The sequence below is a fragment of the Papaver somniferum genome, chromosome 10 (assembly GCF_003573695.1).
Source record: "Papaver somniferum cultivar HN1 chromosome 10, ASM357369v1, whole genome shotgun sequence".
NCBI lineage: Eukaryota > Viridiplantae > Streptophyta > Magnoliopsida > Ranunculales > Papaveraceae > Papaver > Papaver somniferum.
Window position 1 is genome coordinate 92039281 of NC_039367.1, and position 27637 is coordinate 92066917.

A 27637-nucleotide genomic window follows, 5' to 3' on the forward strand; every position below is an offset into this window, starting at 1 on the left:
TAAGAACATTCCTTATGTTTGCTACTATTGTGGAAATAAAGGTCACCTGGAAAGGAGATGTCATTTTCGTATAAGGAATAAGAAACTTCATGATGTTCTCGTTTGGGCATCACAAGAAGTTGTGAAACCAAGATCATATGCTAAGGCTAATCCCTTTAACATTACAGGTTGTAACTTTCCAACCTTTAGGCAAAGGAATTGTGGCTGTGATAAACCTAGATTTTCCTATAAACGTTATACGAAGCCTTTTCACAATCGTAATGGTTATCAAAAGGATAACTTTGTAAAGACGAAGACAAGATCCGATGCTCCCAATTGGAGAAAGACTATTTTGCAAAAGAATAGTCAATCCAATTCTCTTCCGAGAAATCTTGAAGAGAGTAATGTGAAGAAGGTTTTGATTGTTCCTAAACGCACTCAGAAGTCGGTATCAAAGAAAGCTAATGATGCTTTGAGTGTGAAAAGGAATGGTCTTCCAGAAAATTCCATGACTATGGAGAAGGCAGTATCCATGATGTTGGAACTTAACAAGTTTTTTGGAAAAATGGAATTGGATGTGAAAGGCTCTAAAATTGATCCCTTTCATGATAATCCAAAGGTCAATTGTGGTGAACAAGACATTATTCACCCCAACACAACTTGATTGTGTTGTAAGTGCATCATCACCAAGAAATGCCCTGCTATGTATACGGTGAGGGAAGCACGAAAATTGGGGCGCACAAGTTATGTTCGGTAAGGCTGTAGAATTCAATTGGATTCATCTAAAAAGGTATGTCTATAATTTTGAGAAATATTTGTGCTTTTATTTTCTTAGAGAACTTATAATGATTCACATACCTTTGTTATCGTTCTTTTCTACCTAACTTGATCTGTGTTTAAGGTTCTTAAACGTATAGGTTTGAAATAGTAGTTCGGGATGTTTGGAATTCATGGTACACCTACCAGGCATGCATAACATCTTTTAAAATCAAAATCCAGAGGTTAAGTTCGCGGACTTGAAAATTCGTTTGCAAACCCGTATGCATGCATACTTCACGTTGATATTCGGTAAACTTGTTTTGGCTGTAACTTCTTCGTCCAAACTCGGAATGACCTCATTATTTTTGCATTCTCTTCCTCTTTGAATTATCTTCAAAATGGATATGAGAATTATTGTATTTGGATGAGTTAAGATTGGTATTTGTCCTGTCTCTTGTTTTTGAGTATTTTGCTCAGTTTCGTTGCACTTGTTCCACTTCTCTTGGACTTGGCACTTGTATTCTTGGAGTACTACTCTTCTAAGCTCATTGTAGCTTTTACAAGAATGTTGTTGGTGAATCACAAAGAAGGAAGTTCAAGAACAGGAAGTAGTATGCATTGTTATGGAATTCTTGAATGTTCATAATCATCCTTTGTGAACTATGGTGCATGGTCGTTATTGACTTTGTATGTTCTTCTTTGTTAAGAAAATATTTTTATACGCCTTTGGTAGCTATTCTTGGTATAAATCCTGGCGAAAAAGATTGAGTCTACCCTCTAAGGACAAATCATCTTGTATGTGCATTACGAGTTTGTCTTGATGCCTAGGAAACTTCTTATGAGAATTTATTCTTATTTTTGAGAAGGATTACTAGAGTTTGGAATAGCAATTATTGTGATTACACATAGCTATGTCCAACGTTTTCATCTTCATGTTTTTAGATTTATTGGTTTAAACTCTAGATTTGTTTTGAAGATGATGTTTTTGCAGTATTTAATCTTTATGATTTATTATATTGCAACTCGTTATGGGATATTGGTGTTTACGTCCGTGAACTATGTCCCATACCTTGTCAAAAGTAAAGTCGTTTGTGATCGATATTCATGTATTGGTTAAAGAATGAATGGACTTTTGACAAATACAAAAGTTAAGCCTATATTGTCAATCTTTGATGGAAGATAGGTTAAAATCTTTTGTTTGCAAGGATTATGTCTATTGAATGTCTTTATGCGAATAGTGATGGAAGATAGAATGAATCCTTGTGTATTCCACGATATTGATCTTTATTGATCCATATTTTATATAATACTGTGAGGCTCCGTAATGTGTCTTATGTTGAGCACTAAACAACCAAGTTGATTATTTTTGATTGGCTTTGTTGTTGCTCCGTAAGGTACTTTATGTCGAGCATATTCAACTAAATTAATCATCTTGTTTGGTTATTTTTGTTGCTCCGTAAGTTTTCTTATGTCGAGCATGACCAATTAAATTGATTACTTTTGTGATTAGTTTGATTGTGTATTTAGATTAGATTAATTATGGGTTCTCTTGTGATTAATCTAATTGTATATTTTTGAGTCTCCATAAGTTCACTTATGTTTGAGCATTTTTCGATTAAATTAATCATGGGTCCTCTTGTGGTTAGTTTAATTGAATTTTTTGGATTCAAATTCATACTTGTATGTGATTTGTTATGTCCAATAAAATCCTTCTTTTCTTTCGAAATTAAGGTCGCTCTTGTTGTTCTTTAGGGAATGACATTTAATGGGGGAGAGTTCTTTTGAACTTGTGCTTAATGGTCATATCTTGAGGGGTGCGCGACTGTGGAATTTTAGAGGGGTTATCTTGTATATTTAAACTCCTTGATGAATGCTATTAGCTTCGGCTATATGATTGCATCTAAATAAGATGACATGCGTTCTTTCTTTTTAGTCATGAAATATCTCTTACGGAAATTTCATTATGATCCCGTTCTTGTACCTTTGCCAATTTTATTGACAAAAAGGGGGAGAATTAATATGTAGTTCACACTACAAATACATATCGTCTTCGGGTCATTATGTAAGGGGGAGTGGTTTCAATGTGAGATGGAGTATTGACTAAGGGGGAGTGATACATATCACCATAGTATTATTGATACAATTGAACTTTGACACTGTGTAATAATACTATGACACTGTATAACAATGATCGGGACCGATGCTTTCTCATTGTTATAGCTACGGATCTTCAACAAAGGTGATGCTAAAATTACAACCTTTGGGATCATTGAAGTACTTGGAAGTGACGAAGATTTCGAGGAATGTTGAAGATTAGACATGTGGAATAGGAGCTACTTAAGTTTCTTTATCTTTTTTGTATTCCATATGTATTGATAGTTTTGTCACTAAAATTGTTAAAGGGGGAGATTGTTAGAGCATTGCTCGGTCGAACTCGCATGCGTTGCTATCTCAAGCATGTTTGTCAATGTTAGTGATCAAAATTATAAGTCTTGATTTCTAGTCTATTATAGCTAAGTCTCGGACTAGGATAGAAAGTGTAGTTGAGCTCAAGGACTTCATGGCGATTCATCATACAAGTAGAAGAACTACTCAAGGAACCGGTGGAACTTCTCGACAAAAAGGTATGTGAAGACTTGAACTTATCTGTCACTCAAAAGTCTATCTACTCATCTCCTACTTATTGAGACAAAAAGTCGTATGCTATATATATAGACTTAGATTATACACATTTGGTATTTCGAGCTGAGTATACCTCGCCTATCTATATCTCGAAATATGTGTTGCTAAGCTTTTCGCTTCGACCAAGCTTATCTTTACCTAGTGACGAAATTCATGATATGTTTCAATCATCTTGAAAATTGCTTTGACGAGAAATGGTGTAACAACTATATAACGTCCTCTAAGAATGTTTCAATGATTAAAATGAGAGTTTAGATTACATAACCAATGATGGAGATAAGCATTGTTGTGAAAACACATTTATGTATAAGTCCTATTCCTTGAACCAAAGTTTGCGAACTTTGTTGATCAATAGAAACTAGAAGAATGGCTTGTTGCCAAGTCCGCGAACTCATTCCACTAACTGCCGAACTTCTCATCCCGAGAAATTCTGCTGGAGTTGACAAACTACTTGCGCGAGCTAAATCCGCGAACCGACGAAGTTCTCATCCCGAGAATTTCTGTTGGAGTTTGTAAACTCTGTCCGGTTGCTTAAGCCCGCGAACCTAGTTTGCAAACTTAAGAAGGTTAGATATCTGAAGATGATTTCTGAACTTAAACTTAAAAAATACTAAGGAATGCAGTTTGCAAACTGTGGCTATAAAAGTTCATGAACCGATTCAAGTGAATCAAATCATCTTTGCTTCAATTGTGTCTTTTGTAGTTACATAAGATTTCCTTGCAATTGAACAACTCTCTAAATAGTTCATTTGAGTCATTTGAACTAGTTACAGTGAAGAAGAACATGGTTGATATGAAATGTTCATATGTCTAACCTTTTGGTTAACTATTGTTGAACCAACAATGTACACGTTTGGGCACGGTTAACAAACCTATAAGCGTGCAGTTCATTTGTGTATAACAAGCTAAGTTTTAGATCTAACGGTTGAGAAATATTAGCTTGAATCTAAATCAGGTTTTCATATAACGGTGAATATTGGTTTCTTTGTTACCAAGGCAAAACCCTTATTTGAAAGACTATGTAAAGGAGACATCTAGTATTGTGCAAAAATAATCCCCACACCTTACGAGTGATACTAGTTTGCGTACTAGAGTCGATTCTCCTTTAACCTTTGGTTTTCTTCTTCTAAAACCAGGTTAACGACTTAAAGACTTCATTGAGATTGTGAAGCCAGATCAATACTACTTTTATCTTAGTTGTGTGATCTGATCTTGCATCTCCGATAGGCAAGATATAAAAAGTAATCACAAACATCTTCGTCTCATTGTTTGTGATTCCACAACATCTTGTTTCGCTACCATACGATTAAGATTGTTGTGAGGTGATTGATTAATTTAGGCTGTTCTTCGGGAATATAAGACCGGATTATCAATTGGTTCCTGTTCACCTTGATTATTATCAAAATACAGAACAAAAACTTTAGGGTTTTTCTACGGGAGACAGATTGATCCTTTGATATACTTGTCTGTGTGAGACAGATTTGTTTATTGTCAAAGCTTGCGATTTTGGGTCGTAGCAACTCTTAGTTGTGGGTGAGATCAGCTAAGGGAATCAAGTTCGCAGTATCCTGCTGGGATCAGAGGCGTAGGGAGTACAACTGTACCTTGGATCAGTGGGAGACTGACTGGGGTTCAACTACAGTCCAGTCTAAATTTAGCTTGGAGTAAGCTAGTGTCTGTAGCGGCTTAATACAGTGTGTGTTCAATCTGGACTAGGTCCCGAGGTTTTTCTGCATTTGCGGTTTCCTCGTTAACAAAATTTCTGGTGTCTGTGTTATTTCAGTTTCCGTATTATATTGTTTTATCTTTATAATTGAAATAATACAGGTTGTGCGTTAGATCATCAATTAGAATAATCCAACCTTTGGTTGTTGATTGTCATTCATTGATCCTCGGATATTGGTCTTTGGTACCAACCGAGTTATTCCTTGTATTTGATTAGAACTCGCATTTCCTGCTTGAGTAAATCAAATCAAGAGAGAGATATAAACTCGTTGATATACTTTTAATTGATTGAGTCTTGTTGATTCTCTTAAAAGTATATTCGAGTTTGTCCATACAGATTGCTAAGAGAAATATTGGGTGGTGTTGTTAGATCCCCGCTTTCTCAATTCTTAACATTATCAAGCTGACTTTGAGTAATTTTATTGCCACCAACGTTTTCCTCTTGTCTAATTATGAACCTAAGGTCTCCTAAGATCATCATCCAAGGACTCTTGTACCTAGTAGCTAGGTTGTCTAGATAATCCCATTGTCTATCCCATCCTAAATCATCTAGAGAACCATACATACAATTAAGTAAAGTGTGACCACTCCTAGAGTCCATATTCACTAAGACAGAAATGAAAGTGAAATTCGTATCAACAAGATCAATGTGAATACCATCTTTCCAAAGCATAAAGAGACCACCAGAAGCACCTATTGGATTCACATACAAATAATTCATGTGATTATAGCCATAAGTAAATCTTTCCATTTTCACATTTATAGTTTTAGTCTCACACATAAATATTATATCAGGATCATTAGCTTTAATGAGTTCTCCTAGATGTTGTCTAGTATGTTTATCACCAAAACCCTGCACACTCCAGAAAAAGATTTTCATGATTTGCGTATTTAGGTTAAAATAGATTTTATTTGTGCTTGCTAAATCAAACAAACTAAGAAAACTATTAAAATCAACCTAGCAATTCAACCAAAGACAGGTATAGTTAAAACATCTAATTGGCAAATTTCCAAATAAATTTAAAGTAGATAAAATTTTAATTTTTTAGAAACCTGATTTGATGCACTCCTTCGCATTTCAGTAGGGGATGGGTGATTGGATCCTTCACTCCTTCCTTCACTTTCTGCATCTGTCATGTTCAAATCTTCATCAGTGTAGGTTGGTGGCGGGTTGTCCATATGATAAACTCTACCATTCTGGGAAAGTTAATTTCCATCGCTCTGCTCAAGAGGGTTGTCTAAGAGAACATAGTTATCCTCAATATATAAAATCATCTCTATTTCTTTTATTCCTACTCTTGTCGGACCCTTAATCACTATCATAACCCGGTCCACTAACATCTCCATTTTGTTCTTCAACACCTCCTTCTCTTGCTTGATACTTCTGAAACTCTTCTACTAGATGAGCATTTTTTGCATAGTAGTCTTCAAACTCCTTATCTGTCAAACAAAAAATAAAAATGTTCCACGCAATCTCATCACATTTCTCTTCATCGTGTTTGTCTTCATCATATTCAATTACATAGCACCGGGGACAAGTTGATTTTGGTTGCTTCTCAAATTAATATTTAACCCCACACTTTTTGCTTGGCCGCGTTAAAATCCACACCCCTCTCTTTAATGGTTTTCTCAAGTCCATCAGGACCTTCGCAATAACCATTCTACGTCTTTTGAGACACACTTCTTCCCATAAACTTCCACACCTCGACCAATATCCTTGATTAGCTTATCGATTATTCTGTCATCAACATGTTCCAGCGAAAGATTTCGAAATATCACAGAAAACATTTGATGAGTAAATTTGTAATCTTCTAACAAAATTGAGTTATCATACTCCTGCAGAACAACTAACATGAAGTTGATAACCCATGGGACCATTGTATACACTTCTTGCATATCTTCCTTAGTCTTGAACTTAAAACAAAAAGATTTCGGCCCATGGTGCGGATTTCCACACACTTATATTTCCTTCATATTATGTTTATTTTTATTTGAACAGCTTCATAATCAATATCATCCTTGTGAATTATCTTTCCAATAAGGCAGTTACTCCACTTTTTTGCTACCTTATCGATCTCCTCAGTTGAAATCAAGCTAACCCTTCCATTCCTGATCTAAGAAATATCAAGATTAGTTTCCCGCATTCTCTTTGTTAAAGATTCCAATTGCAAGATTGTTTATGCCATCTTCTCTTCTTCTTTTTTTACGATTGTTTTTCTGAGAGCTTTGTGAAGAATACTTCTTCCTTGATGACCTTCTATTATGATTAAGGTTTAATCCATAGAGAGTGTTTGTGAGTGAAAACCGTTTTTGCTGATTTTGGTAAATTCGCGTGTGTGGGTGAGAAAAAAATCTAGACCCTAAACAATGTACTGCACGAGAGGACTTTTGATTCGAGAGATCAATCTGTACAATCCTGACCTAACCAAGAAATGGTCGTTCCAGGCTTGCTTCGGTCACAAAATTAAAGGAGAAGGGTTGGTCTTAGGGAGGGAAGCGAAGAGAGTGTTGAGACCAGAATAGTTGATTCTGAAGGTATGTTTGTTAATGACTTGTATCTGAAAGTAAAACTGGCGAGCAGAATGAAAAGCTACCAGGTGATTTCTAGATACTGTGTTGTTGCCAACCAAAACTTGTTGTTTGGTGAAAATAGATGAAGCCTATTTATACAAGTCATATTGAAACGTACCCTGGTCTCGTAGGAAATGGAAACAATTGAGTGGTGGAAGAATAGAGTAACGTGTAACTGTCAGACGTTATGCTTCCATGATAAAGGAAGTGAATTCGTGTAACCGTCAGACATTACACTTCCATGATGAAGGAAATAAATTGTTTACACCGTTGCTTTTACCACCACTAATTGTCCTACTTCATGACACTTTCTTGTAACGGGCGCATTGCATGCCGCACGCTGTAAACCGCCAGACCAATACACTTATGAGCATCCCCCAGTTTGTGACATGTTTGATGTCTCGAGTGTTTTCGTGGAAAACGTGTAGCACTTTGCTACGTGTGGTAAGTCAAAGTCAAGGGACTTACCGCAGGAAAATAGCATGTAAGGCTATTAGGCTCATTTTGTCTAGTCTCCTAAAACTTTCCACAAGTTTGTCAGTTCGGCATTGAACTTCAGTGGATGAGATCGCATCTCATGAAGGAGGGTAGCCATTGATTATGGCTACCTTGTATTGGCGCCTGATAATGGCGTAGTGGCGTTTTGGTGTACGCCAATGGCAATGTAGCATGGCTCGTGGATGTCAGTGGCACGTTGATGCAAGTGGCGCCTGGCGTAGCCATGGCCACTAGATTTAGGAAACTGGTCGCCTGAAACTCACCACAAGTCTGTCAGTTTGGTGGCGAGCTTGGATGGACGAGATTGCATCTCATGAGGAAGGATTGCCATTTATTATGGCCGCATATTTTTGTATAGCGGAGTGGAGCCATTGTCATAGCGGCATGCTAGTGGCGTATCCGTGGCATAGCAGCATGCCAATGGCGTATCCGTGGCATGGCGGCGTGCTAGTAGTCGTGGCATGGCGGCATGCTAGTAGCCGTGGCATAGCAATGTTCCAGTAGTCGTGGCATAGCAATGTGCCAGTAGCCGTGGCATAGCGGTGTGCCAGTAGCCGTGGCATAGCGGTGTGCCAGTAGCCGTGGAATAACAGTGTGCCAGTAGCCGTGGCATAGCGGTGTGCCAGTTGACAGTAGCGTTGTGGCATGGCCACGCCTGTGGCGTTGTAGCACGGCCAAAGCTAATATTTGGCTATGTGGGCAAAGTTAGGTCTTGGTGGAATGGCCAAAGCTAGGGTTTGGCGCCATGTCCAATGCTAGGGTTTGGAGACGTGGTGTGGGACCCACATGTGGCGTGGAAACATTGACCATGTTGCCACATCAATCCCATTGTTGTGGGAAACGTTATTTGGCTTTGGTAGCAACTTGCCCAAATTAGGGTTTGGCATGTCGAAACCCTAATTAGTGTGTGTCGCATGCGGTCGCGGTATAGCGATACTTTTGTGCGAATGGCGCCATGGATATGACAAAGGAACTATGGCAAGGCCGTTGTGACGGACCGGAAAATTACGCCTTTGGCGCGTTGCACCGCAGGCCGTAAATTCCCCGATGCGCCACTCTGATGAAGCTACTATCCGGGCCTTAAGGCTTGGAAAATGCACGTCCAACTTTTCATTACAAGCATGGTCGTGGAGCATCATGCAACTAACCTAGCTTCCACACCGTTCCAAAGTCACCCTGGTCCGCAGAAGGGTATAAGGCCATAAGGCCGTTGCCAAGAGTTCAAGCCATAGAGGCTATGGCCAATGCGTATTGCACGCATCACTGGCGGTGCCTCAACGTAGGGAATTCATCACTGAATTTCCTATCTAGATGAGAAACCGTCAGCTCCCGGGTCATATCCATACTTAAGGCATAAGCTGTAGACTTAGGAATAGGCCGTTGTAAGCATATTGTCATTCTCTTACTCCGCTTTACCGACTCTTTGTAGCTTGATATGAAGTATGATCATCCACTTGCCGGCATGCAACATTCCTCATCAAGTTTGGCCGCAATCATCTCTTGCATCGAGCTACCGAGCTTAGATGATGTGAGGGGCCAACGTGCTGGACCAGCAATACTGCAACTCATTGCGGCTGACTACGTATCCTTCCTTACTCTAAAGGAATCAAGCAAAGACCGTATTTCATCCTCGAAGGGACAAAAACTTAATCCAACTCGTTTGCTAGGCCGTGGCCAAGCAATAGTGGTAATGGCCTAGTCCGTATAGTCCGTTCCGTCAAATACATCCAAGTGATGCATCATCAAGTCCGTGGGATGGCATAGTGATGCCTCAGCATCATATGCTCCATTCTTGAGGCTACGCAACTTAGAATGAGCCTTAGGCATCATTCATAGTATTCCGGATAAGCTGTGAAGCTTACTTGGTTTATGGTCCGCATATGCACCTTCAACCAACTACCCCTCCCTATATATGTTAATTTGACATTTTTACAACTCTTATTAGGGGACCAAAAATCTTTCATCAACTCCCCTTTTACTATTCATGGCCGTTGCCATGTATTTTCCTGAATAACCGGCCAAGATGGCTGTACATTCAGTTCTGGCTCACATGCCAGCTCCTATGCCCGACCAAGATGGCTGAACACTTCTTGAGCCAAACCTGATGAATGGCTGTGATGGCTGTATTTACGACTTTGGCCCATAGGCCACTCAAATGTCAACTCGATGTTCAGCCAGGATGGTTGTATTATAGCTTTGGCACGTAGGCCACTCCTATTCCCAGCCGTGATAGCTATACATTACCAACTCGATGTCCATCCATGTTGGCTGTACATTTTCCACCCGATATTCAGCCATGTTTCCTGTACATATTCAAGGCCATCTAGCCAACTGTCCTAATGCATCATTTGATGCAACATTGTCTCTTGGCCAATGTATCCTCCAACTAATGCCCTATTGGCCTTATCCAATATGCATACACGATGTGACTTACTTGGCACCGGATATTTTCCATGGGCCAAATGCATCTCAAATGCAACGGAAGCTTTGGATGAATCTTTATCTCGAGCAATGGCGCATCTTTTAGCATGCGCCATGCTAAAAACATGGGGTGTTACAATCTTCACCCTTCAAAGAATTTCGTCCCCGAAATTCAAAACCAAAACTATTGTGGAAAATCTCTTCGGTTTGGATTTGTTGAGAAAAAGTCCCATACCAAATGCTCAGAAATCACGGGTTCTTCAAGTTGTCATGAACAACAATTTAGACCTTCTGAACACATGTCCCATACCACCTGCCCAGGAATCCAAAAGTGCCCACAGCAATACCAAGAATCGCAATTATCCAGTACCAAAAGGATATCTCGACCAGGTATCCTATACGGAATCCCATACTACCACCCAGGAATCCCTCAGGTTCACAAGTTAAAAAGGTGTCATCGAAATTACAAGAGTTTAGCACAGTACTGTGTGGAACAGTTTCCAGCTGCCCACCGTCCCTGACGGTCATCCAGGTTGCCACTCGTAAGTGGGATGCTAGTCGGGCCTGACAACGCACACCATTGGCCAGTTGCCAACGTGTGGGGATGATCAGTCCCATTGTCTACCCACCGTCCTAGACGGTCTTCCGGATATCCACTCGTAAGTGGGGTGCCATTTAGTCCAGGCAAACTCACAACACATGAACAAGCTCAACTCGATTCGCATAGTAACTGGCATAGAATTTACAAACTCTTTCCGCGCAAAAGTTGGCCTACTCTCCAACTTTATTTCCCTTTGAAGGAAAAAATACTCGTTTGACGAGTCCACTCCGCACAGTCCCTAGTGTTTTCTCGGAACTTGCTCTGATACCAGCTGTGACGGAGCGAAAAATTACGCTTTTGGCGCGTTGCCCCGCAGGCCGTAACTCCCCCGATACGCCACTCTGATGAATCTACAATCCGGGCCTTCAGGTTGGGAAAATGCACGTCCATCTTTCCCTTGCAAGCATGCTCTTGGAGCATGATGCAACTAACTTAGCTTCCACACCGTTCCAAAGTACCCTGGTCCGCACAAGGGTATAAGGCCATAAGGTCGTTGCCAAGACTTCAAGCCATAGAGGATTTGGCCAATGCGTATTGCACGCATCACTGGCGGTGCCTCAACGTAGGGAATTCATCACTGAATTTCCTATCTAGATGAGAAACCGTCAGCTCCCGAGTCATATCCATACTTAAGGAATAAGTCGTGGACTTAGGCATAGGCCGCTGTAAGCCTATTGTCATTCTCTTACTCCGCTTTACCGACTCTTCGTAGCTTGATATGAAGTATGAGCATCCACTTGCTGGCATGCAACATTCCTCATCAAGTCTGTCCGCAATCATCTATTGCATCGAGCTACCGAGCTTAGATGATATGAGGGTCCAACGTGCTGGACCGGCAATGCTGCAACTCATTGCGGCTGCCTACGCATCCTTCCCTACTCTAAAGAAATCAAGCACAGAACACAGTTCATCCTCGAAGGGACAGAACCTTAATCCAACTCGTTTTTTAGGCCGTGGCCAAGCAATAGTGGCAATGGCCTAGTCCGTATAGGCCGTTCCGTCAAATACATCCAAGTGATGCATCATCGAGTCCGTGGGATGGCATAGTGATGCCTCAGCATCATATGATCCATTCGTGAGGCTACGAAACTTAGAATTATCCTTAGGCATCATTCATAGCGTTCCGGCTAAGCTGTGAAGCTTACTTGGTACATGGTACGCATATGCACCTTCAACCAACTACCCCTCCGTATAAATGTTAATTTGACATTTTTACAACTCTGATTAGGGGACCAAAAATCTTTCATCAACTCCCCGTTTACTATTCATGGCCGTTGCCATTTATTTTCCTGAATAACCGGCCAAGATGGTTGTACATTCAGTTCTGGCTCACATGCCAGCTCCTATGCCCGACCAGAATGGCTGAACACTTCTTGAGCCAAAACCAATGAAGGGCCGTGATGGCTGTATTTCCGACTTTGGCCCATATGACACTCAAATGTCAACTCGATGTTCAACCAGGATGTCTGTATTATAGCTTTGGCCCGTAGGCCACTCCTATGCCCAGCCGTGATGGTTGTACATTACCAACTCAATGTCCAGCCATGTTGGTTGTACATTTTCCACCCGATATCCAGCCATGTTGGTTGTACATATTCAAGTCCATCTAGCCAACTGGCCTAATGCATCATTTGATGCAAGATTGGCTCTTGGACAATGTATCCTCCAACAAATTCCCTATTGGCCTTAGCCAATATGTATACGTGATGTGCCTTACTTGGCACCGGATATTTGCCATGGGCCAAATGCATCTCACATGCAACGGAAGCTTTGGATAAAGCTTCATCTCGAGCAATGACGCATCTTTTAGCATGTATTGTGCTAAAAACACGGGGTGTTACAGCCGTAGTGTGGAAACAGCCATAGGATTGGGATTGTCTTGTGGTGGCTATTTATGGAAGGTTTCCACGAAGTGGCATGTTACCGCGGCAGAGTGGCATGTTGGCATGTTACCGCGGTAGAGTGGCATGTTGGCATGTTACCACGGTAGAGTGGCATGTTGGCATGTTACCACGGTAGAGTGGCATGTTGGCATGTCGATCAATATGTTGTCGTGGCAGGGCGCGTTTGGCTTGCCAGTTAGTATGGTGGCGCGACAGGGTGCGTTCGGCCTTTAATGTATGGTGGCAAGTTTAGAGCAACTTGATTGGCAACGAAAAGAGGGCCGGCCAAGCATGGGCGTGGATACACTTCCGGAGAGAGTGTGGCGGCTTTAAAGAGACCTGATTGGTCGAGGGAAATAGGGACGTATTAGGATGGGGCTTGGCCAATAGAAAGTGGCGCCAGCTGGCCTAAAGCATGGCCACGCCTCCCTTTGCTGCTGCGGCTCCCTGTTTTTATGATTCTGGGCGAGGTTTTGCACCTGCTAATCCATGGCGGATTAATTACCTAGTTTTCCTAGACTTAATTTTGACAAGCAAGGTCTGGTATACTGCGCGAGGCGAGAAACCCTAACTTCTGCAAGTTAGTGAGGACAATTGATTGGATTTTATATGTTGACACAGAGTTCTTTTAAGTTCATTGCCAGAGAGCAGCATGTTTTTCTGATTGAATACCTTATGCAAAGATATAATCCTTGATATTTGGAGATTCGTGTTACTCTGCTGCGAGTGAACACAAATTATCATGCCATATCAACATTAAGGGTTCAGCCGGAGAACATAAGATAGAAGGCATTCAAAGGAACTTAAATATAGGCAAGGCGCCGAAATTTACAGGACATCTGGTATGGTTGCTACATTCGCCAGTATGGATAAATTTCACGTAGATATATTGAACGGCTCAATAAATATGTCGGTGGAGAGGTTAGCACTCACGGCACCATTTCCTTGCAGAGTGACGTCACATCAGATGTAAGGTTTTATGATTTTAACCCTAAGCTAAAAACCACCATCAATATTAAGTCCCTTACTTAGCACGTAACAATGGAATTGTTGCGGGGTAAGCATAAGATGGTGACAGACAAGAGTAAAATCGAAAGGGCAAGACGTGAAGAGATTGCCGAGGAAATTCAACTAACCTTTAGCGGAAGGCATGAGGAATCCGTAATCCCTGTGTTGGCGGCTCTGCGTAATTCGGCTTGGCCATGGGGTATTGTCATCAATGCTGTAGCTTTGGCTATTGATCGGCAGAGGTGACATTGCAACTTGGTCCGCGTAACGGGCGCTGGTTGGCTAGGAAAGGTAGATGGCGCTGTTGGCTTCGAATGATGGATGACGCTGCTTTCTTGGCTACATCCATGGAATGGTGCTGCTGGATAGATCCATGCAGCAGCGTTGTTGGCTAGGTCCGTGGAGCGGTGCTGTTGGCTAGGTCCGTGAAGCGGTGGACGTCACTTGGCTGGCTAGATCACGGAGAAGCAAAGATGGCATGACTGGCTCCTGATTCGTGGAACAGTGGATGGCGCCGCTTTGAACGCCCAAGATGGGGCTTCCTTGGCTGGTGGAGATGGCGCTGCTTTGAACGGCCAAGATGGCGCTATCTAGGTCATGGAATGGTGGAAACTGGCTTCAGTCCATGGAATGGTGAAAATATGAAGCTGGAACTTTAGCTACCAAACGGTGATGATAGCGCTGGAACTTTGGCTACCAAACGGTGATGATGGCACTGGAACTTTGGCTACCAAGCGGTGATGATAGCGCTGGAACTTTGGCTTCAAATGATGATGGTGGCGCTGATGGCTTCAGTCCGTGGAACGGTGGAAATGGCACTTGGACGGATTGTTGGCTGGATCACGGAATGCTGGAGCGTTGGCGCTAACTTAACCATAGAGTATTGGATCCATGGAGAGTTGGCTTGACCACGGAGTGCTGGGGCCATGGAGAGTTGGCTTGACCACGGAGTGCTGGAGCCATGGAGAGTTGACTTGACCACGGAGTGCTGAAGCCATGGAGAGTTGCAGGTTGAGTGACTGGTATTCCTCATTTTGGCGCGCTGCTGGTTCGGTCATGAAGCGGAGGTATTGGCACACTACTTGTTCGGCTATGGAGCTTTTTTTTTTACTCGGTCAAAAAAAAAAATAGAAAAAATCGTAAACTGTACAGGGACGAGATTAAACTAGTGTAAGCCGCATAGCCAACACTAGCCTAACCTATTTAAAACGAAAATAAACCTCTCGGCTATGGAGCATGAGTGTGGTGCGCCCAGTCATTTTTTCCCGTTCATGGAGCAATAAGGAATCCTTATTCTGTTCAAACTCTAGAAATTGTGTTCGTCTGAAAAGGGGTATCGACCCTCTTCTATTTTTTGTTATTTTTCCAGTTCCATGATTTCATCCACAGTATCTGGCTCTTCTTCGTCATTTGTTAGCGGTGGTAGAGCGAGCATATGACGGACCGGAAAATTACGCCTTTGGCGCGTTGCCCCGCAAGCCGTAACTCCCCCGGTGCGCCATGATGAAGCTACCATCCGGCACTTAAGGCTGGGCAAATGCACGTTCATCTGCCCTTGCATGCATGCTCGACGAGCATGATGCAGCTAACTTAGCTTCCATATCGTTCCAGACGTCACCCTTGTCCGCATAAGGGTATATGGCCATAAGGTCGTTGCCAAGAGTTCAAGCCATAGAGGCTATGGCCAATGCGTATTGCACGCATCATTGGCTCTGCCACAACGTAGGGAATTCATCACTGAATTTCCTATCTAGATGAGCAATTGTCAGCATCCGAGTCATATCCAGACTTAAGGCATAAGCCGTGGATTTAGGAATAGGACGCTCTAAGCCTATTGTCATTCTCTTACTCCGCTTTACCGACTCTTCGTAGCTTGATAGGAAGTATGAGCATCCACTTGCTGGCATGCAAAACTCCTCATCAAGTCTGGACGCAATCATCTCTTGCATCGAGCTACCGAGCTTAAATGATATGAGGGGCCAACGTGCTGGACCGAAAATGCTGCAACTCATTGCGGCTTTCTACGTATCCTTCCCTACTCTAAAAAAATCAAGCACAGACCGTAGTTCATCCTCGAAGGGACAGAAACTTATGCCAACTCGTCTACATGGTCGTGGCCAAGCAATAGTGGTAATGGCCTAGTCCGTGTAGGCCGTTCCGTCAAATGCATCCAAGTGATGCATCATCGAGTCTCTGGAATGGCATAGCGATGCCTCAGCATCATATGCGGTGAGAAAACCTAATTAAATATGACGAGGCGAGGGATCGACCATGGAGTCATGAAACCGGCCCTGGGTTGTCCCGTGACCGCCTGACGATCACTTCATGAAAATCCAAAGTGTTTGGGAGAGTTTTGGACCTAATACGAGCAATTGTGCATATTATGTCAAAACTGTGAAAATTGATGGGACCGGCTTCCGTGAGTCAAAGAGCCAATCTTGGTCGGTCAAGATAGCGTGATCGTGCCCCCAAGGCGTCCGCGTCTCAGTCCTGAGAATTTTGATATTTGCTGGCGTGCAATTGAGCATCCATTCGAGAAAATATGCCAAAATTAGGGTTTCGACGAAACTCAGGAAAACACCATGAAATGATGAAAAACAATTATAAAATAAGGAATGAGGAGGCGTGGGACCGTCGTGGTCAAGGCATGGTCGTCCGGTCGTGACCACGGTCCCGTGGTGCCTTTTCCTTAATTTTATAATGTTTTGATGATTTTATGAAAAATTCATGAATTTTGAGAAATTTGATGAATTTAGGGAGTTTCCATGAATTGAAGGAGTTTTCATGAGTTCAGGGAAGCAAAAAATATTGAAATAATAAAACAAGGGCGTGTGGGACCATGGAGGCATGGCCGGCCGACTATGGACCGGTCCCACGAGTTATTCATAATTTTTTAATATTTTTTAGGTATTTTTGATGATTTGAGGGAATTTTTCCTAATTTGAAAGAAATACCATGAAATCAAGGAATTTGATGAATTCAAGGAAAATTAATAATAAAATAATAAAACAAAGGGGCGTGTGGGACCGTCTAGGGCATGGTCGGTCGGCCAAGGCCCGGTTCCACAAGTTTTCATAATCTATTTTATTTTATTTTATTATTATTATTTGATGATTTGTGCAAAATACCATGAAATCAAGGAGTTTTTTTCATGAAATTAGAGAAATAAAAAAAATAATAAAATAATAAGGAACCGTGGGGTGTGGGGCCGGTTAGGACCAAGGCATGGACGGTTGGCCAATGGTCACACCCCACATTCCTTTCCTTAATTTTATATTATTTTTTATGGATTTATGGAAGTACCATGAAACCGAGGAGTTTCCTCGAGACGAAGGAGATTTGATAAAATGAGAGAATTTTTATCAAATCATGGAAAATAATAAAATGCATTAAAACTATAAAACTGGCGTGGGATTGACCACGACACCGTCGGTCGGTCGTGTGTCCGTGCTCCCAGCACCTTGGTCAATATTTTTAATTATTTATTATTTTCTTCCCTATTTTGCATAGGTTCATCGTTTCGTTGTATTTTTGAAATACTCGTTCGTGCGGTGACTGTTAGTGTATCGTCGTTAAATACACCTTCACCATTTGAATCGGGGCTCACTTAGAGATAGCTCAGACGCCCGGTTGTTGATTATTTATTACTAATTGTGGAATTCGGTGGAGAATAATTCACAAAACTGAGCAATAAGATGTTTATTATTAATTCACAGCTGAGGATTCAACTACGAATTCAGAATAATAAAGTGAGCATTACCATTCCACGGGATCGTAGATTCGACCATAGAATCGGAGTAATTAAGATTTATCTATTACCATTTATGAGACCAGTTGTGGATTCGATCATGAAATAGGAGTAATGAGATAATATAGTTATTGTTATTCTATGAGATCAAGCTGTGGATTCGATCATAGAATCAAAACAATTGTTTATTGCCATTCCATGGGACCAGTCGTGGATTCGACCATGGAATAGGAGCAATTGTAATTAGGAATAATTAACTTTGTGGCTCTATACTAGCAGAGCAAGCTGTCTAGGAGCATTAATTATCCCGATATGAGCTTGTCGGTAAGTCATATCCTTTATATAGTCAGGGTAAACTCGTTGTTTGTTCCTGAAGACGTTATCGCTCTATACTAGCAGAGCAAGCTGTCTAGGAGCCGTCCATCTCGTGATACTATATAGAAATAATCACTGAAAGTGTTCAATATTCATGAGATATGTCGTTGTCCAGTCGTGAGATTACATATCTACATGTACTCTGAGAGAAAGTACTCTCCGTTGAGAATTCGATGAGAGACCCGTGTCTCGATACTCACGTCTGATTGCTGAATCAGAGCTTCGTATAATTATGAGCTTAAGATTTTAGCATTTATCGAAAATCCACCATCTACATTAAGTCCCCTGCTTACTGAGGAAATTTGTGTTCCTCAGTCAGCATTAAATGGTGATTTTCCGGCCATAAATAATAACACCAGTAATTGAACTTAGTCGTAAGTTGAGACATTACCAGATTTACAGAGCATGAGAAAACCACGACTTGATGAAGGCTTCAATGTCATGATTGGAGCGTCATTTGATGAGTATGAATTGGTGTTGAACCGCTGGTTTGGACGACGAGTCCGTGGTCGGTTAGGATTCGCGGGTCGGGCCCAATAAGGAAATCCTTAGAAAATTAAGGTTTGGAAATAAAATTGATATAAAAGGGATTAATCCTTTTTTTTTTTTAAATATTTTCCTCACACACGACCAGCACCTTCATCACCTTCACGCCAGGGAAGGATAGTTTTTCCGCCGTAACCGATCGCCACCGACCGTCCGGCCAGTTTCCGTCCGACGCACCAGGTGAGCGAAATTTTTTTTTGATGTTTTCTGTTGTTTACATGAATTTCATGAAGTGATCATGTTGAAATCATATACATGTGTATACGATTGGTGTGAGTTTTATGAAAAACCCTAGTTTTTGAAAACGTATGTTCGTTCGATCGTTAGTTTTGCAAACTAACTATAATCCCTGATTTAGGAGAGATTTTTTTTTTGTATATGAACGTGGGTTCAGTGATAAAACTTAGTTTATGAGCTTTCATGTGTACCAAGGTTATATCATAAAAGAAGTGAATTTTCATGAAATCGGAATAATCCTTCATTTTAAAGACAAATAACGATGACACGAAGGAAAATATGGATGATGAACTTGTGTCCAGTGATAAAATTTTGCTTATGATCTTTCATGTAAATACAAAACTTTATCATATGTATGAGATGTGAGCTTTCACAATATTTTTTGAAATAAACCTTCGTTTTAAAGACAAACAATGACGATACGAAGGAAAAATAGTTTTTTTATATATATATATATATATGCAGCCGTGATATATATTATGCAAAATATGATGATATATTTTATTTGCATGAGTTTGTTTTCGTTAGATAAAATCCTTGAAAATTTATGTATTCAAGTTGCATTAATTGCTGTTTTTTCGAAAAATCAAAACGTGGGTTTGAGGAACCTTCGAAGATAGACGATATATTTATGATGAAATATTTTATTGTTGTAAACTTCATAGGTCAGTTGTGTGAATGTTCACATCATGAAAATTGTGTCCATGATTTTATGAAAAATCAATTTTGGAAATTAATAAAGTTTCGTTCGTTTTTCTGCAGTGTTTCGAAGAGACGAACGATTTTGAGGTGTTAACTCTAGCATTACTATCACTATTGTTAGTGGAAGTATAAAAGTTAAGATTTAAGAGTTACCATTTTTTGCTGATGCTGGTTTGTTTACATAGTAGTAATCTTTGATCTTCCGGTTCCAGAAAATGTAGACCAACAATAACGGCAATTACGATTACTGGTATTCCTCCTCCTCCTCTGGCTCTTCTGATGAGGATTCCGACGCTCCTGTAGCGAAATCGAAGGCTAGGGTTACCCAGGAAGGGGCGAAACCTAATGTTCCCTTGGTTGAGCGAAGAGTCTCTTTTGTTGAACTCGAAAAGAAAGAGCTGAAGACAAAAAGGAGGATGCCCGTCAATGTGAAAAAGATCGCACCCGGCGTAAGAGACAGAGGGTTGAGGAGAAGCGTCAATTCTTGGATGGGGTGCCTTCTGATTCTGATGCTGATGCTTCTGAAGGAGAGATCACATGGGAACCATCCGAGCGTTACATTAAGCCTGATCGATATGAAAGAGAGCATCAGAGGACAATGAAGAAAATTGAAGTTGAAGCTGCAGCAGAAGATAACTCGGATTCAGATGATGATGTTATCTTCCGTCCACTGAACTTCACCAATGATCCTGACAATGACTCTGATGAGGATGATTCCGAGAAGGACAATGACGATGAAGCTTACAATTCGGATGAGTCCGATGAGTAGTTTTACTTCCATCTTCCTTAGACATTAGAGCATTCCCTTTTAGTTTTCATAGTGGATATCTTTCTTTTGACTGTTTAAATGACTTTACTTCAATTAGACTTTTCTTGTGAATGATGAACATTTTGTTAACGTCGATTTCTTCTAATCCATGACATGGACCAATGTCCATACATCCAAATTCATCATGACTTGTCAATTTTCATGAGAAGTAACATAACACACGGCTGAGAATTCATGACGTGTACAAGGCCGCGTGGCATATCCTTTGACCCGTGATGTTCAGTACCTAGTGCGTTATTTTCCTCCGCGTCTTCAGTATCTATCTTTAAAGCCTAGGGTTTCAGCGAAACTCATAACTGAGTTGACTATTCGCGAGTGATGACTATCGCCTGATATATATATATATATATATATATTCAAGACTCCAAATCTATGATCCACGCAAATATTTCTTCCATTCCTGAGTCAGTTTCATCGTGCAGAGAAGTTTTGATCCTACCTCCTTGTCGTCATGTCGAGCAATAGCATTTCTTCTCAAGATGATCTTCAGTCGAAGCGTGAAATATCAACGTCTATCTCAGTAAGTTGTACACTTCTTCTTCTTCTCCTTTCTTGTCTCTGTTCGATTGTTGATCACATGAGAATGATTTGTCGTAGGACTGTAAGAAGAATGGTACTCCTCATAATGCAAGGCCTAAGCGGACTGTTAGAACTTCTGCCCGGTATGGATCGGCTCGTGCTGAAGCTGGATCGTCTGTAAGTAAACTTATGACTCTTGAGATTGTACTGAGTCTCGGGATTAACACTCTTTAGTTTCATCATAGGCGGATGTTCGTGTCGTCGTCGACGCTAGACGAAGAAAGAATGGAAAGTCCGTGACCGTGGTTGAGGTTGAGGAAAGCAGTAACCAGGCATGTGAAGATTCTGTAGGATTCTTGGAGACTGGAGACGGTGTCAATGCTCGTGAATACCCAACTGCTTTACTTTTATTCGAAGCCCCATTGATTAATACCTTCCTAGACAATTAAATGGTCGGCGGATTCGTGATTCCCAAATGTTATGCATCTTTGTACACCAAGATCTGGAAGAAGTATGGTCACATTGCTACCACAGAAGTGTGCAAAAGTTTTCTTCCAACCATTTTAACCACGGTAGCTGGGCTATTGCCGATCATCGAGGAAATGAATCAGATGCACTTGCGAGACGTCAAAAACTATGAACTGCACAAATGGGATGAAATGATCTCGAATTGTGAGATATTTCGATTCAATGTAAGCTGGCTCCGTCGTCGTCTTGAGATATTCAAGGTTCATAAGGCGGCAGAGGCTGCTGATGCAATTTCCATGAATGTGGCTTTACTGGATGAGGAGGGGATACTGGCTCTGGAATCAGCAAGGGTTGAGAAAGCGGTGGAAGACTTGAAGGAAAAGACCAAGATTTTCAGAAGAAGCTCGACGAGGCTTCTTACAGGGACTATCTGTTGCTGGATGGTTTGCTCTGAGTGAGCATTTGTGGTTGTCGTTTTTGAATAAATATGAATTTCTAGTTAGGTGAAACAATTGATCATGGTGTGAACGAATTTTGCTCATTTATGAAATGTTTTAATGAACAAAGGAGCATTCGCATGCTCTTTGGAGGAATGAAATTACATTTTGAAAATGCTTGAAATGATGAATAGGTAGTGTGTTTCATGGATCAGGTATAAGCTTTGAGCCATTTGCCATTGATGATTTTTTCTTTTTTTTCTTCATAGATTGCTAAAATTTTGTAGTATCCACTAGACACTGCTTTGATAATAACATATGGCCCTTCCCATTTAGGAGAGAACTTAGGAGCAGACATGTCTTGTTGAATGTGCTTTGCCGTCTTTAATACCAAATCTCCTACTTGAAATGTTCGAGGTCTTACCATTTTGTTGTAGGTTCTGGAGATCCTCTGTTTGTAAGCTTCCACATATTTTTCCACCTTGGTTCTCCTTGATTCAAGCATATACAATTCAACGACTCTTGATTTGGAGATTTCAGCCTCATCCCATTGTACGCCACTGGATGCTGCAATCCTGGCTGAGGGAATTTTGATTTCTGCTGGAAGTATGGCGTAAGCTCCATAGACGAGGGAATACGGTGAAGTACCGATCGAGCTCCTTGCTGCAGTTCTTTAAACTCACAGAGCCATGGGTAATTGCTAATGCCACGATCGAGGATGATCATGAATTGTCCGACTGATAATCCTGATCAAAGTCTTGTTGGTACTTTCTGCTTGACCATTTCCTTGTGGATAGTAAGGCGTAGAGAAAATTTGTTTGATCCCATATTTATTGAGCATCTTCTCAACATCTTGATTGGCAAAAGGAGTTCCATTATCTGTGATGATGTGCTTAGGAACTCCGAATCTGCATATTATGTGCTCTTTGATGAAGGCAGCAATCATAACTCCAGCGGTGCTTCGAAGAGGAATAGCTTCGACCCACTTGGTGAAGTACTTTGTTGCAGTGATGATGTATTCATGTTGTTTTGAAGATGCTGGATTGATCTTCCCAATGATATCTAGTCCCCAGCTGTAGAAAGGCCACTGACTATTCACTGAATTCAACGGGAGACAAGGAGTGTGGATGAGATTACCATGGTTTTGGCATTGGTGACACCTCTGAACGTGTGCGGCTGCATCATCTTCCATGGTCGGCCAATAATACTTCTAATGAATTTGAATAAATAGTTTCCTCTTTCCTTGACGTTCTCCATCATGTACTTCCTTCAGGATTGTAGGGATTTCATGTTCGGTTAAGCACCTCAGTAAATTCCCACCAAAGCTTTTGTGGTATAAGATCCCGTCGAGATATACGAATCTCTTAGCTTTCTGAATGAGTTTGACTGCTTGCTTCTTTTCCAGTGGTAGTTCGTTGTCCCGGAGGTATTTGATGTAAGTCTCCCTCCAGTCCCCAGCGTGGTGGACCGTCAAAACCTCCAAGTGATGAGGAGGTGCTTGGAAATCAGGACAAGATCCTTGTAAGGCTCTTGACTGAGTCCCCATGGATGGCGAGTAGTACCCCATTCTTTGAAGCTTTCTGTAAAGTGTTACCACTAACGTTTGCCCGCAAAATTCTTCATGTATGCGCTTGAGTTGTTCTTCCGCTTCGTCTCTCCCAAGACATCGTGATAGAGATCCATCAGGTTTTCGATAGTACAACCCTCCATGAAGCAAGAAGTAGTTCTTCAATTCCTTGAGGCTGACTTGGCCTTCTGAAATAGAGCTGCTCAATTCATGAATGATGGGTGGTCGCCAATCGTTCGCTGGAATGTCTTCGATCTGAGTGAGCCAAGTCGAAGACACTGTACGCCTATGTACAGTGATCGTTGTCTATGCTCCTTCGAATTCCAGCTTGGAGGCGAGAGTTTCTAGGCAATCAGCATGCCTATTGTTAGTCCGTCCAGTATGGACGATCGTTGCGTCAGCAAAATAGGTCAACAGTCGCTGAGCTTCGGTTCTGAATGGAGCAAGTGTGATTTCTTTGAGAGAATATGTTTCATTCATCTGGTTGACCAATAATTTTGAATCTCCCCTTATCTCGATGTGTGTTGCTCCTGCTTCCTTGGCCAAAGATAATCCTAATAGGAAGGCTTCATATTCTGCTGAGTTGTTGCTGCAGTGGAAATCCAACTTGAACGAATGTGAGAAAACTTCACCAGATGGAGACACTAGCACTATGACCGCTCCTCCGGTGTCACTACTAGGGGTGGAAGATCCATCAAAGTATAGAAGCCATGTTTCTTCTTTGATGACCAAGATGTCTGGGAATTCGCCAGACACTTCTTCATATAGTGTTGTTGTGTCTTCCCCTGGAAAAGCAGCGATCAAGTCTGCGACCTCTTGACCTTTGATGGATTTAGGTGGCGTGCAAGCTATGTCAAATTCTGACATCTGGATTAGCCACTTTGCTGGTCTCCCTATCAAGGCTGGCTTTAATAGCAAGAACTTTATGGGATCAGCTTTGGAGATGAGTACGACCCTGTTAGATAGTAAGTAATGTCTGAACTTTTGGATTGCATGCACCAATGCCAGGCATGCCCTTTAGGACTTTGGATATCGGAGTTGAGAGTCTCTCATTGTGCGGCTGAAGTAGTAAATCGGTCGTTCGACGCCTTCGTCGTCTTCCTGAGCGAGGAGTGCGCCGATGGCGACGTCACTGGAAGCTGTGTAAAGAATTAGAGGTCGTCACTGTACTGGAGACCTCATGACGGCCGGTGACAATAATATCTGTTGTATTTTATAAAAAGCTTCTTGTTGGACGTTGTCCAGGTGAAGCTTGCTCTTATTTTCAGCAGAGTTGTGAACGAAGCAATAAGCTGAGCTAATCCAGTAATGAAGCGTCGAATATAATTTATCTTTCCCATAAAGCTCTGTAGTTCCTTCACGGTTCGTGGAGGAGGCATGGTGGTAATAGCTTTTTCCTTGTCCGTATCGACTTTGATCCCTTCAGCCGTGGCCAGGAATCCTAAGAATTTTCCAGAAGAAACTCTGAATGCGCACTTTAAAGGATTCATTTTTAATTTGTATTCTCTGCATCTTTCGAACACCTGTCTTAGAACTTCGAGATGAGATGCTTGAGTCTTCGATTTTACCACCACATCATCAACATAGTCTTTTACTTTCTTATGCATCATGTCGTGGAATATGGCAGTCATGGCTCGTTGATAGGTGGCACCAGCATTCTTTAATCCAAAGGGAATCACAATGTAGTGAAAATTCCCAATGGGAGTACGGAACGCAGTTTTGTTGGCGTCATGTTCATACATCTTGATCTGATTGTACCCACTGTAGCCATCCATGAATGAGAACATAGCGTGACCACTGGTTGCATCGACGAGCATGTCAATGTTGGGTAGAGGAAAATCATCCTTTGGAAAACATTTATTCAAGTTCCTGAAGTCGACACAACATCTAATTTGACCATTTTTCTTCTTAACAGGTACCACATTCGCTAGCCACGTTGGATGAAGAATAGGCTTGATGAACCCTGCTACCAACAGTTTCTGGATTTTGACCTTGATTTTCTCCTCGACTTCGTGTCTAAATTGTCTGTGCGGTTGTTTGACAGCTTTGGAACCAGGGACGATGTGCAGGTGATGGGTGACGAGTTTGTCATCCAGACCCGGCATTTCTTCGTACGTCCAGGAGAAAACATCTTGATATTCTTTTAATAATTTTACCAGCTCGGTCCGCTCCTCTGGTGATAGCGCTGAACTGATCAGGATTGGCCTTGGATCGTCTTCAGTCTCAATGTTGATTGTTTCAAGATCGTCAGTGGTAGAGTCAGTGTCGTCCTGTAGTTGTCGTGGGGCATCTTGGACTTCTTCTTCAAGTGATAACTCATTCTGACACGATTCTTCATGGTGGGGAGACTTTTCATCGTTCTCCCCGATTAATTGCTAATCTTTCCTTCGGCGATAAATGACCCTCCCTTCTACGTCTCGATCGGTCATGAAGTTTGTCCCTGGAGTTGAGACTTGATCATTATGGAGTTTAGTCGGTGTAGTAGGTGACTTGATCACTTTAGAAGCTGAGGATGACGGATCGTTATCAGCCTTCTCGATAGTCTTCCAGCTTGGAAGTAGCGTACTGTGAATCCTGCTTGGAGGTTCTGGGACGCCTTTTTGAGATTCAAGGAACTCAGTATCATAGACGGGAGCATAAGGAGATGATGAAGCCGGAATGCGAACGATCTTGTTGTCGAGCAGGGCCTTCATGCATTGATGGTATGTTGAAGGAACCACCTTGTTATCATGGAGCCATGGGCGTCCCAGTATTATATGGTAGTCAGGTTCTTGCTCGATCACATGAAACTTTTCTTTCGATCAAATCGGACCCACCCTCAAATCTATGTATGCATATCCATATGTATGGCTTTGACTTCCTTCAAATCCTGTCATTAGGATGGGATAGCGAACGATTTTACCTTGTGGGAATCTGGCCATCCTGAGAGTCTTCATAGTGACAATATTGGTGGAAGCACCGGTGTCAACAAGAGCTCTTCTAAATTTGGTGCCTTTGATGAAACCGGTGACATACAATGCTCGGTTGTGTCCTTCATCTGTCATGCGATCTTCTTCTCCAAAAGAGATGTTGTCGATTGAATGCCCAGACACTAGGGATACTTCTTCAACTGATGGTGTTGGTGGCGTCATTTGAACGCTGGATGATATCTGGTTGAGTGCTGAAAATGTGTCTGTGCGCTGATCCCTGGAGAAGTGCAGGAGTTCACATAGATTTAGATTTTCAATCAAATGTGTGACCTCTTGTTCCACCGGCTTCTCGTATGTGGTGAAGCTGTTGATTTGAGGGTCAGATGACGTTTCAGTCCCAGGTGTTGAGGCTTCTGGAGCGGAGATACCGCCTAACTCGGACGTTAATCTGATGAGAAAGTCGAGGATGTAGTTTATCGTCTCCTTCATCAGGTTCATGTTCCTGGTATAGACCTCTAGGATTTGAGACAACTCTGCCAAAGTCGGGATCCCTCTGCCTTCCATGCCGCCATGTGTAACATGAGGAATGTTGTCGTTTGAAATTTTCTGATCTGAATTAGTTGAATTAGTCCAAAGACCAACCATCTTGGGAGATTGTTAGATTGCAACCGAGAGAATGACCTCCCACTGTGGTCGCCAATCTGTAGATGGGGAAAAACGATTTGCTGGTTTTTAAGGAATTGAGGAGACGATCGTACGGAGGAGACTCCTCGAACCGAGCGAAATGTTAAACCTCACACAGAGGCACCGCTGCAAAGGGGGTGCTTTAGATTCGAGAGATCAATATGTAGTACTCCGGCCTAAATCAAGACAATGACCATTCCAGAGTAAATTCGGTCACAAGAGAGGATGGGTTGATCTGTAGGAGGGAAGCTGAGAAATGTGTGAAATCAATGGTAATCAAAGATTGTGGGTATGTGAATTCTGAATACGATAAGCTCTGAGTGATTGAAATTGCTCAATTGAGAGTATTTGCTCAATTGATGAGTTGATGATCTCGTGTTGTTTGACGTGATATTGATGATACTGATGATGATGCTGATTCATCATGATTCAGATACTTATTTATATTGCTGGAATTGTAGACACCATGATTCCATGAAGTGTGACAGT